Raw genomic sequence first — 14,176 nt, forward strand, 5'->3', positions numbered from 1 at the left:
CCAGAGCCATTTAGAAATCTCTGCCCTCCTCCACGCACCAACGCGTGCTTGGTTTCCATCTGGCTTTTTAATGCTCCGAAGCTAGATCCAAAAGTTATTCTCTAAAATAAGTTGATGATGCCTGGCCTGTGGTGGTGCAGTGGATCAAGCACCGACCTGGAACGCTGAGGTCGGCAGTTCAAAACCTTGGTCTTGCCCAGTCAAGGCCCATATGGGAGTTGATGCTTCCTGCTCCTCCCCCCTTCTCTCTCTCTCTCTCCTCTAAAATGAATAAATAAATAAAACAATTTTTTAAAAACCTGAAAAAAAATAAAATAAGTTGGTAGTTTTTTTCTCCAGATCTCAGGAAAAAAAAAAACATGATTTGAAGGAGTTTAAATGGAAAAGGATGCCTCCACCCACCTTTCTTTCCTGCTCATGTACGTGGATGGACATACGCCTGTCACTGTCACTCAGGGCATTGCAGAGTGACTGGGAAGCACCCCCTTCTTCTGCCTGTTTTCCAGCCCCACACCTGCCCGGCTGGGCAATTACGCTGCTTAGCAACCATTACACTTTATGCCAGGCGCTGTGCCGGGTGTTCTTAGCTCGCTTGTTTTATTTAATCTCCATAACTCGATGAACTAGGTACGATCCCCATTTTATAGATGACATAGCTGAGGCTCAGAGGTGGCCTTGACTAGACACTGCAGGCTTGGGACTTCAACACAGGTCACCTCCCTCCTTGATAGAGATTGCTGACAGCTACCACACATGCACACTGGTTAGCACAGTCTCTGCTCAATGAACAGGGTTACCGTGGTCACTCATTTTATCACCCAGTGTGGGAAACAGATCGCCCCGGGACCCCCTCCCAACCCCTGACATGTTCTCACACAGCCGTTCAATCAAGACCACCCGTGAGCCCCGTGGACACCCTGAGCAGAGGACATCAGGGGCAAAGAACCGAGAAAAGGACAATTCGACAAATAAAGGGAAAAGCGACTGCGATTAAAGCTATACCACTATGCTCCACCTACTAAGAAAAAAGAAAACAAGAGAGTTCACCCATCAAACTAGTGAAGCTCCACTGTTCAGTGTTGAGGAAGGTGTAGCATGCACCGGCTACGAGAAAACGTTGGAGACTTTCAGGTGTATCGATGTTTCTTTATTGGCCAGTTTAACCTGCGCAGGGGCGAATTCCCGAGATGTCCGGAGACACCGTACTCACAAGAAGCTGCAAATGGGAATCGCGCCTGGCGCTTACAACTAAGTCCTTTTATAAGCTGAGCAAGCAAGTAGTTCATAGAAAGCAAATGTGGCGGTTAGCTATTGGCTAATTCATACTTATGTAGCATAACAACCCAAATATGGAATGGAATTTTTCAAAATTCTGCAAGCCTAAACACATATAGCACATATACTGTTATCAAGCCTAAACACACATACTGTTATTTTGTGGTCAGTGAGTCAGCATCTTGAACAACCTTGGGCATGGCATTCCTAACGGTCAGGGGTGCAGGGCCTGCCTGTAACACTTAAGTCCCTGTCCTATTAGTGCCTAGCCTACATCCTATTATTTTAAACATTCTGATCTTTTCTTGGTCCTTACAGAAAACACTGCTTGTAGGACTACACACGTTGGCAGACCGTCCCCAAGGTGGGCATTTTGTCCATGTCTACCGAAGGTTCTGCAGACGTGCCCTGCAGTTCTCGGGGGACCCATTCTGATGGCTCCTGTCTGTGGCACGCCCAGGCGGGAAATGCCAGGCTCTGTGTTTCTGCGGTAGTCGGGGATCAAAGATGAGAGCCAGCTACTCCGCAGCCCAGAGTCGGTCAAACAAAGCACAATATAGGCATGCCATGGTACACTCGGCAACTGTTCAAGAAGTAATTTAATAAATGCTTAAGTCCCAGTCGCATGTGGTAGATTCACCGCCTTGGTCTCCATCACAACCCTCCGCGGAGGGCGCTCTTCCCGCCCGCAGGGGAGAACACAGAGGCACCTCGCCGGGGTCGCACAGCGAGGACGGGGCAGAGAAAGGCTCTGGACCCGGGCAGCCTGGCCGGAAGTCCACTCATCTGTGCTGCTGGCTCCAAGGACTGTGCCAGTTTTAAACATTTCCAGCGTGAAACAGGAAAGAAGGAAAACAATTAAGCGGGCCGTCCCGTCAAGAAGTTAGACGACAACAAGAAGTGTAAAGCAAAGAGGAGAATCCTTAAAATGCAAAAATGTAAAGTTAAACACTCCTTGATTAAAAGATATAAACCGTGTAAGCCTAATATAATAAGCTGATCTAAGAGTGGGTGCTTTGAAAAATGAAGAAGAAAATAAAAACCGCTAGATGGTGTAACTAACTGGCGGTGGCGGCGGAAACGGCACCGGGTGTTAGACCGATGAGGTCGGATCAAATCTGGGTTCAGCCACCTCAGTCCTGGAGTTCTGGCTAGGGGAGAATTCAGAGCCAAGACTCAAACTATCAGATAAGAGAAAGTTTATTTAGAAAGTCACAGAGGTGGAAGAAGCAAGGGGTAGGAGACATGGGCTCAGGAAACAAGTTACAGAGGCAGAAGAAGGGCCCCTTTTACTTAAGGGAGAGAGAGAGAGAGAGAGAGAGAGAAAGAGAAGGGAGATGCCTGAGGGGGGAAGAAGGGGAGGAGGGAGAGGGGAAAGGCCCAGGCCTGCTCCTGGGAGGGAGAGAGCTGGTCCTCCGTCCTAAGGACTTTTAAGGGTGGAGATTTTAGGGGAGGTCCCCAGGGAGGATCTCAACGGAATACCCATCAGCTCTCCAGCCGTGTTCTTTTAGGGCTGTGATGGTGAACCTATGACACGCGTGTCAGCACTGACACACGTAGCCATTTTTGATGACACGCGGCCATGTGGCCGCATACCAGAGAAGTATGGGGCCGCATGCCGAGAAGGACGTTTCTTCCTCGGCTCCTGCATGGCCAGGTGCACTAGCCGAGGATAAATCATTAGCTGTAGTGTAGACACTCTGTGCTGGAGGTCTGTAGGCCAAAACAACAGAACTCCGGCACAGAGCATCTAGTTCTGGGACTTCTGGTTAGGCTGTTAGGGGATCTTTGATCTCACTTCCGGCTGGCGGAGTAGGGAGCAGTGGAATACTGTAGGGGACGCATCTCTGGGGGCCCTGTGATCACCATTACCAGCAACCACATAACCACAGCAACCATCATCCAATCTACTGGTCTGGGGTGTCATGGATTTCTAATTGACCATCATTACTGAGATAAGTGAGGTGGAGGCTGGGAGAGGCTAGGGCCTGTGCTATGGGTGCCCTTTCCCACCATTAGAAATAGCGGCAGCCATCTTAATTTACATAAGATGCAACCTGCAGGATTTCAAGACAGCCTCTGAGGCTCAGGTGTTTGTGAACTTGAGGTCAAAGCTTGAGAATCTGGAAAGGTGCCACTTGGAGAATCAAGAGGAGTGCCACTACGAACAGGAAATTTGGAGTGCCTGGAACCAATTACCAGGCACTTTTAGCACCCTGAAAAATATAGCAATGGCTTTACTCACGAATTTTCCCGAATTTTCCCTCTACGTACTTTTGTGAGACCTTATTCTCAGCGTTAAATAATGTCAAAACCAACAAAAGAAACAGATTGACAGATGAAGTTAGCAGTGCTTGCTTGGGCTTGAAGTGTACAAAATACCAACCTTCAATTGAAGATTTAGCCAATGAAATTGAGCAATAAAAAAGTAACTAATAGGCAGGTTAGTTAAAGAACTCACCCTCCCCCTCACTTATCTTAGTTCACGGCACCCCACACAAGTTAAATAATATCGAGACCAACAAAAGAAACCGACTGACAGATGAACAAAGAAGTCACTAAGCAAGTAAGTTAAATAATTAGTTTTTGGTTTCTTAAATACAGTTTTATATTACAATTATACATTTTTGTTATTTAAACTATAAATATCGCGAAATTATGGTTTTTTTTCTCGAAGTGATACACCACCCGAGTTATGCTCGTTTTTTTGGCGAATTTTGACACACCAAGCTCAAAAGATTGCCCATCACTCTTTTACGGTCATGAGCTCCCCGGATGGGTCCAGACTGGTCAGAGTCCAAGCAAGGAGTCATTAGTTCATGCAGCTGGTCCTGAGGTCAATTGTGGCATCACTTGTCTGATTTTGCTGCTTTTCTGGGCCTGCAGCTAAAACACAGCTGACACCCAGATGTTATTCGTAGGGGCTAGTGCTCAAAAGAGTGGGTGTGCAAGGGTCCACGTGGGACGCCCAGGAGACCACTCTTTGGCCCCTTGTTTCTCATCTAAGGGGGCCTATCACGTGACTAGTCACCTGCCAGGGGAGAAAAGGTCGGGAGAGTCTGAACCATATGGCCCTGGCCAGCAATATGAAAGTTCAGGAAGGTCTAACCTTCATGCCCAACAAAATGCTAGGGCAGTGGTAGTCAACCTGGTCCCTACCACCCACTAAGGAGCGTTCCAGCTTTCATGGTGGGCGGTAGCGGAGCAACCAAAGTATAAATAATAAGATAGATTTAACTATAATAAGTTGTTTTATAAAGATTTATTCTGCCAAACAGCAAAAATTTGACATAAAGTACTTGGTAAGTAATTATTATTATATGCTTTAACTTGCTGTAACTCTGCTTTATAAATTTTATAAAGTAAAGTGACTTCCCTACTTTATAAATCAGCATTACTGTGGAACTGGTGGGCGGTGAGAAAATTTTACTACTAACAGAGATACAAAAGCGGGCGGGAGGGATAAAAAGGTTGACTCCCCCTGTGCGAGGGGAAGAAAGGTCACCCTGGAGGCAAGGTCCTTGTTTCCCCAGTGTTGCCTGTTGTTAGGCATGCGAGGCTGTCCGCCCTGGTGACCTTCTGTACCTGGCCCGTCGCCCTTGCTCTGCTTGTGTCTGTCTAACTGCCCACCACAGAACCAAGAACGATCAGTGGAGAAAGCACAGAACTTGAAATGTGACGAACACCAGCTCTCCTTCCTGTCGGGAGCACAGTCATGAAGCTGAGACGGACTGTTGGTCAAATAAATTTGTAAATATGACATATATGTTTGCTCACTTATAGTTTGCATTGTGTGTGGGGGACAGGCTGTAAGCAGGCAAGGTGGTTATAGCCTAAGGCTTAGTTTTAAGGCTAAGCTTTTCCCCACACCCTTGACTGATTGTATGATGTAGGGTGGTACACTCTTATGAGGAATCTCATTATGCCTCAGATAAGTGACTTTGTATCAGAGACTTTCTTGTTTGTTTATTGGATTAAAGGTTTTGATTTCTACACTATAAAATGGGGCAGAGGAGCCCATGCAGAAGGAGAACAGAGAAAGGCCACGTGGAGGAGAGGAGAAGCAGCCAAGATGGCAGAGTGCTGAGGGAGAAGCCAGTTTGTGCAGAGTTTGTGCAGAAAGAAGGAGATGGAGAACAGAAATGAATAAGTCTGGTGAGGTAGAAATCTTTGATTCTAGGAAACTCAGATAAGTTAGTGGCTTTGGGAGCCCTGAATGGAAAGGTAAGTGTTTTCCCACTGTGTGTATTTCTCACCCATCGGGTGCAAGCTAGGATTAAGAGGTAATGGCCCACCAGTTCTTGGCTCCGTTGTTTCATTACCGTCTGTCCGAATCAAATGCGAACCTGCATGGTCCAGGCGGCTGTGATGGTGGCCGTTGCTACTGGCTTTACACTGACCATATGTTAGACCAGGGGTAGTCAACCTTTTTATGCCTACCGCCCACTTTTGTATCTCTGTTAGTAGTAACATTTTCTAACCGTCCACTGGTTCTACAGTAATGGTGATTTATAAAGTGATAGATACATGAATTTCAAACTGCCTTTTTGATGTTCTGCTTATCTGTCAGACCTCACCCTTACTCACTGGACTATCGCCCCCGAGACAGAGGAATTCCAAGAAGCTGGCAAGCTGCCCTAAGGAGGAGCATTCCGGACATACCAGGACTTTTAATTCAACACCCACTTGCTCGACACTCTCCCTTTACCTTATAAAATTCATCCCCCCAGCTTCTACTGGTGCTCCTCAGGGTTCCTTTCTTCCTTTCAATAAAGCCTGTTCCTCTGGTCTTCTCAGACTTCCATGGATTCCAACATAAAGTAAGGAAGTAAGTTTACTTTATAAAATTTATAAAGCAGTTATAGCAAGTTAAAGCATATAATAATACTTAATTACCAAGGACTTTATGTTGGATTTTCGCTAAGTTTGGCAGAATAAATCTTTATAAAACAACTTACTATAGTTAAATCTATCTTTTTATTTATACTTTGGTTGCTCCACTACCACCCACCATGAAAGCTGGAACGCCCACTAGTGGGTGGTAGGGACCAGGTTGACTACTACCACTGGGTTAGACCATAAAAAATCCTCAACCCATTTAAGAGATTTTTTTATTTTTAGAAATTGGCTCATGTGATTATGGAGGCTGTGAGGTCCCACAATCTGCCCACTGTAAGCTGGGGACCCAGGAGAGGGTCTCCTCTGGGTGTGAATGCCCAGGAACCTTCCCAGGGCTGAGGGCTTCAGTCCCAGTCTAAGGGCAAGAGAACACCAAGGTCACTTGGCCAGCCAGAGAGAGAAAATTCTCTCCACTGATGCCAATGCCAGACTCTCTTGGAAACACCTTCACAGACACACCCCAGAACTAATGTTTTACCAGATACCCGGGTCCCCGTAGCCCAGCGGACATGAAACGGAACCATCACAATGCCCCTAGCCTGGTGAGCGTAAACCCGCCGTGGAAACGAGCAGGCTCCACACGGGAGGGGAAAGCTGCCATCGGGGCCTTGCTGACGAGCGTTGTCTCGGTTTCAGCTTGCCTGTCCACATTCTGAAGCACACTCGCTTAAACTCCGAGGACCTTCAAAGTGGAAGTTCACAGTGTCAGTCAGGCTCAAGGACACTTAGTGCAAATGACTTCCAAATGTTCCCGGCGAAGGAAACATTTCCCATCGGTTCTCCTCTGAACACTAGAAAATATTATAAATTTCAAAGGAATAGCTGCAATCCAAGAACATAACATTTTTAAAAATATTAAGTGAATTCGTCAGGGTGACATTGGTTCGCAAAGCCACACAGGCCTCAAGTGCACAACTCAGCAAAACACCATCTTCCCAACGCATCCTGCACCACCCCCACCACAAGCAGTCTCTTTTCGTCTGTCTCCCCCCCCCCCCCGCTAACGCCCACCTCCACCTGCCCCCAGCCCCTTTTCCCTCTGCCCATCTCCACACTGTGGTCTGAGTTTATGTGTTATGTATACATGTTTGTCAGCTAATCCCTTCACCTTCTAACATTTTCATAATAAATTCAAGTATGTGGTAAAAAGTACGACTTACAGACCATAGAAAGGATTGGGTGTTGAAATGGGAGTATTCTTCTTGTCAAATACTTTCAGAACTATAGAATGAAGGAGAATTCATGGAGTTCTGAAATATATATTCCGTTGAGTGATATAAAAGCCATTTAAAATAAGAAAACAAGTGAGAAGTTTTTGTGTGTGTGTGTGTGTGTGTTTTTATTTGTTTGTTTTTTGTATTTTTTTTCTGAAGCTGGAAATGGGGAGAGACAGTCAGACAGACTCCCGCATGCACCCGACCAGGATCCACCCGGCACGCCCACCAGGGGCGACGCTCTGCCCACCAGGGGGCGATGCTCTGCCCCTCTGGGGCGTCGCTCTGCCGCGACCAGAGCCACTCTAGCGCCTGGGGCAGAGGCCAAGGAGCCATCCCCAGCGCCCGGGCCATCTTTGCTCCAATGGAGCCTTGGCTGCAAGAGGGGAAGAGAGAGATAGAGAGGAAGGGGAGGTAGAGAAGCAAATGGGCGCTTCTCCTATGTGCCCTGGCCGGGAATTGAACCCGGGTCCCCCGCACGCCAGGCCAACTCTCTGCCGCTGAGCCAACCGGCCAGGGCCGAGAAGTTTTTTTAAAAAAAAACAACTCAATTCTGTACACTTTATAATAATGTTAAGAAATAATTGTGATAAATAAGAGAAGCACAGAAATCCTCATTTCTCACAAGAAATAAGAACATTAGAAGCAATCCTAACAGTGCCTAAATATAAAGACAGAAAGATGACTGGGAGAAGATGTAACACTATTCACATGAAAGTTAATTGTAAGTGAGAACTGCATACACCCAAACTTTTCAAGAGACAGGAGAAAGTTGCTTCGGTATTTTTTTCAAACTTACTCCAGTAAACCTTGGGCGGGACGAAGGAACTGAAATGGGTTGATAAAAGGAGAAAGGAGAGAGGCAATTTGGGAACACTTCTAAGGTAGGGAATTTTTTTGAAAACTATGTTGCAAATTACCAATTAACCTGGTGCCTCCTGTTTTAAAATTATCCACACATAATAACAGAAGGTCTGATCTTTGAATGCTTCACAGAAAGAGGTCCTGGGAGTGTTCAGATCCATGAATAATGGGACTGATTAAAAATAGGTCATCCGAATCAATCTAATTGCCTTCTATTTTTAATGTAAATTCCTTTCATTGATTTAAAAAAAATAGATAGGCCATTAAAACACATTAATCATGGCCTGAAGAGTGTATTTGTATTGCAAAAAGCCTAAGGTGAAGAAGAAAAAGCAATTTCTCACCACACAAAACTGAGGTGGGAACATCACCCAAGGGAACTGGAGCCCTAGATTTCCCAGGAAAAAAACATTTCTAGGTAAAAGCTGGGAGGCGAGGTATCATTGCGGTGAAACGTTGTATGGCAGCACTTTTGGAACATTTGAGCCATGCATGTCTATTTGGGTAAGTGGTCTCTAGTTTTGTAGAGCCAAGATAAAAACACATGATTCCTCCCACAGTTCTGCTGTGCTTTTATTATATGAGTGGCACACACTTCCAATTGCAGAATACATGTTCCTTCTAGAAAATGGAGCTGTAAAGCCAGTGGCCAGGGCCACCATCACAGCAGCCTGGCCCATGCAGGTTTGCACTGGATTCGGACAGACGGTAAAGAAACAATGGAGCCAAAAACTGATGGGCCATCATCTTTAATCCTAGCTTGCACCCAGCGGGCAAGTAAAAACACACACTAGGCTCCAAATCCCACTCATTCAGTGCTCATAAAGCTACTGACTTATCCGAGTTTTCTAGAATCAAAGGTTTCTAGCTCACCAGACTTATTCACTTCTGTTCCCCATCTCCTTCCTTCTCCCTGCACAAACTGGCTTCTCACTCAACACTCCACCATCTTGGCTGCTTCTCCTGGCCTCCTCCACGTGGCCTCTCCCTGCTCTGCTCTCTAATGCTAATCTCAGGAACTAGGAGAGCGCAAGCTCCCGTTCTGCCTCCATTTTATAGTGTAGAAATCAAAACCTTTAATCCAATATACAAAATAGGGAAGTCTCTAATACAAAGTCACTTATCTGGGGCATGATGGGATTGCACCACCCCATATCAAAAAGGGTGGGAAAGGCTTAGTCCTAAAACCAAGCCCCAGGCTACAAGCATCTTGCCTGCCCACAGCCCGCCCCCAACACACATTAATATCACCTGGGTGACAGGCTTCCATGTGGGCAGTGCCATCTTTAACAAAGTGAGCATAACATATTTTATCTGCCCAACATCAGCTGAGGAAAACTAATACTAAAAATAATTCATGGGCCTGACCTGTGGTGGCACAGTGGATAAAGCATCGACCTGGAAACGCTGAGGTCGCCAGTTAGAAACCATGGGCTTGCCTGGTCAAGACACATATGGGAGTTGATGCTTCCAGCTCCTCCCCACCTTCTCTTTGTCTCTCTCTCCTCTCTCTCTCCCTCTCTGTCTCTCTCTCTCCTCTCTAAAATAAATAAATAAATACAAAAATTAAAAAAAAATAATTCATGGGGCGAGACTAGTGGGAGGCGGGAGGCCTACTGGGGCTACCAAGAATTGGAACGTCCTTAGGGGCTGGATGGAGTGAGAACTTCAATGCCATGGGACCGCTAGGACTCTGAAACAGAGTCTTTTCCTGTGGCACTGGCAGATGGATGTGTTATCATCCAGCTGAGAAACAAGTTCCATTCCGTCTCATATTTCGAGTTTGCTGGACTGGCGCTCAGCATATTTCTGAAATGTGTTTTTGAAGACAACACCAAGCCTAGACTCAACCAGCTCTACAAACAAAACACCCAAACACACAGACATAATGAGAAGACAAAGAAGTGCAATCCAAACACCTAAATAAAGAAATAGCAAGTATAAAAAAGGATATTGAAATATTAAAAAAGAATCAGTAAGAGATGACAAATACAATATCAGAAATGAAGACCACAATGGAAGGAATTAAAAACAGGATGGATAGAGCTGAGGATCAAATCAGCGAGTTGGAGGACAACTGGAATGAAGGCATGAAAGCAGAGAAGAAAAAAGAAAAGAGACTCAAAAAGTCTGAGGAAACTCTTAGAGAGCTCTGTGACAACATAAAGAGAAATAACATCCGCATTATAGGGGTTCCTGAAGAAGAAGAGAAAGAACAAGGGATAGAGACTTTGTTCAATCATATCATAGCTGAAAACTTCCCTAAATTAATGCAGGAGAAACTCTCACAAGTTCAAGAAGCACAGAGAACTCCACTAAAGAGAAATCCAAAGAAACCTACACCAAGACACATCATAATTAAAATACCAAAGCTAAGTGATAAAGAGAAAATATTAAAAGCTGCTAGAGAAAAAAAGGCTATCACCTATAAAGGAGCCCCCATAAGAATGACTTCTGACTTCTCAACAGAAACACTTGAGGTCAGAAGGGAATGGTAAGAAATATTCAAAGTAATGCAGAACAAGAACCTACAACCAAGACTCCTTTATCCAGCAAGGCTATCATTTAAAATTGAAGGAGAAATAAAAAGTTTCCCAGACAAAAAAAAAACTCAAGGAATTCATTACAACCAAACCAATGCTGCAGGAAATGTTAAGGGGCATGGCATAAATAGATCAAAGTGGGAAAAGAATAAAGCAAAAGAGGAATACAGCTTTAAAGAATAAAATGGCAATAAACAACTACATATCAATAATAACCTTAAATGTAAATGGATTAAGTGATCCAATCAAAAGACATAGGGTAGCTGCATGGATAAGAAAACAGGACCCATACATATGCTGTCTACAAGAGACACACCTTAAAACAAAAGATGCACATAAAATGAAGGTAAAAGGATGGAAAAAAAACATTTCATGCAAATGGAAATGAAAAAAAAATGCTGGGGTAGCAATACTTATATCAGACAAAATGGACTTTAAAACAAAGAATATAGTAGAGATAAAGAAGGTCACTACATAATGATAAAGGGAGCAATCCAACAGGAAGATATAACTATTATAAATATCTACACACCTAATATAAGAGCACCTAAATATATAAAGCAGACTTTGATGGATATAAAGAGCAAGATCAAAAGCAATACTATAATAATAGGGGATTTTAATACCCCACTAATATCACTAGATAGATCCTCAAGAAAGAAAATTAACAAAGAAACAGCAGACTTAAAGGACACACTAGATCAACTTGATTTAATAGATATCTTCAGAACCTTTCACCCTAAAGCAGCAGAATATACATTCTTTTCAAGTGCTCATGGTATATTCTCTAGGATAGACCACATGTTAGGACACAAAAGTGGTCTCAACAAATTTAAGAAGATTGAAATCATATCAAGCACTTTCTCTGATCACAATGGCATGAAACTAGAAATCAACCACAACAGAAAAGCTCAAAAATTCTCAAACACATGGAAACTAAATAGCATGTTGTTAAATAACGAATGGATTAAGAATGAGATCATGTAGTTCTTGGTTTTTTCTGATTTACTTATTTCACTCCATATAATGTTTTTAAGATCCCACCATTTTGTTGTAAATGATCTGATGTCATCATTTCTTATGGCTGAGTAGTATTCCATAGTGTATATATGTCCATACATTGGTGGGACATAAAAACAAGACTAAGAGACATGGATAAGAGTGTGGTGATTACTGGGGGCAGGGGGAGGAAGGGCATGGGAGAGAAGGAGGGAGAGGGGAAGGGGAGGGGGAGGGGAACAAAGAAAACTAGATAGAGGGTGACGGAGGACAATCTGACTCTGGGCGATGGGTATGCAACATAATTGAATGATAAGATAACATGGACATGTTTTCCTTGAATATATGTACCCTGATTTATTGATGTCACCCCATTAACATTAATAAAAATTTATTTATTAAAAAAAAAGAATGAGATCAAAGAAGAAATTTAAAAATTCCTAGAAACAAATGATATTGAGCATACAACAACTCAAAATTTATGGGACACAGCAAAAGCAGTACTGAGAGGGAAGTTCATAGCACTACAGGCACACTTTAAGAAGCTAGAAAAAGCTCAAATAAACAACTTAACCCTACACCTAAAAGAACTAGAAAAAGAACAGCAAGTAAAGCCCAAATGTAGTATAAGGAAGGAAATAATAAAGATCAGAGCAGAAATAAATGACATAGAGACTAAATAAACAATACAGAGGATCAGTGAAACTAGGAGCTGGTTCTTTGAAAAAGTAAACAAGATTGATGAACCTTTAACTAGACTCACCAAAAAAAAAAAAAGAGAGTAGACTCAAATAAATAAAATTAGAAATGAGAGTGGAGAAATAACAACTGACAAAACAGAAATAGAAAATATTGTAAGAAAATACTATGAAGAACTGTATGCAAAAAAACTAGACAACCTAGATGAAATGGACAAATTCCTTGAAACATACAATCTTCCAAAAATTAATCTGGAAGAATCAGAAAACCTAAACAGACCGATTACACCAAATGAGATCGAAACAGTTATCAAAAAACTCCCAACAAAGAAAAGTCCTGGGCCAGATGGCTTCACAAGTGAATTCTACCAAATATTCAAAGAACTAACTCCTATCCTTCCCAAGCTATTTCAAAAACTTCAAGAGGAAGGAAGACTTCCAAGCTCCTTTTATGAGGCAAGCATAATTCTGATTCCAAAACAAGGCAAAGACAACACAAAGAAAGAAAACTATAGGCCAAAATCTCTGATGAATATAGATGCTAAAATCCTCAACAAAATATTAGCAAACCGGATCCAACAATATATGGAAAAAATCATACAGCATGATCAAGTGGGATTTACTCTGGGGAGGCAAGGCTGGTACAATATTCGCAAATCAATCAATGTGATTCATCACATAAACAAAAGGAAGGAGAAAAACCACATGATAATTTCAATAGATGCAGAAAAAGCATTTGATAAAATCCAGCACTCATTCATGATCAAAACTCTCAACAAAGTGGGAATACAGGGAACATACCTCAACATGATAAAAGCCATCTATGACAACCCACAGCCAACATCATACTCAATGGGCAAAAATTAAAAGCAATCCCCTTAAGACCAGGAACAAGGCAGGGGTGTCTCCTTTCACCACTCGTATTCAACATAGTCCTGGAAGTCCTAGCCACAGCAATCAGACAAGAAAAGAAATAAAATGCATTCAAGTTGGAAAAGAAGAAGTAAAGCTATCATTATTTGCAAATGACATGATATTGTATATAGAAAACCCTAAAGTCTCAGTCAAAAAACTACTGGGCCTGATAAATGAATTCAGCAAAGTGGCAGGATATAAAATTAATACTCAGAAATCAGAGGCATTTTTATACACCAACAATGAACAGTCAGAAAGAGAAATTAAGGAAACAATCCCCTTCACTATTACAACAACAAAAAAAATAAAGTACCTAGGAGTAAATTTAACCAAGACTTGTACTCGGAAAATTATAAAACATTGATAAAAGAAAGGAAGATACAAACAAGTGGACGCATATACCGTGCTCATGGTTAGGAAGAATAAACATCATTAAAATGTCTATATTACCCAAAGCAATTTATAAATTCAATGCAATACCAATTAAAGTACCAATGACATACTTTAAAGATATAGATCACATATTCCAAAAATTTATATGGAACCAAAAGAGAACACAAATAGCCTCAGCAATCTTAAAAAAGGAAGAATAAAGGGGGAGGTATCACACTTCCTGATATCAAGCTATACTACAAAGCCATTGTACTCAAAACAGTCTGGTACTGGCATAAGAACAGGCACATAGATCAATGGAACAGAACGGAGAACGCAGAAATAAACCCACAGCTCTATGGACAACTGATATTTGACAAAGGAGGTAAGGGCATAC

This window comes from Saccopteryx bilineata, chromosome 5 (genome assembly GCF_036850765.1).
Source record: "Saccopteryx bilineata isolate mSacBil1 chromosome 5, mSacBil1_pri_phased_curated, whole genome shotgun sequence".
In the NCBI taxonomy this organism is placed as follows: Eukaryota; Metazoa; Chordata; class Mammalia; order Chiroptera; family Emballonuridae; genus Saccopteryx; species Saccopteryx bilineata.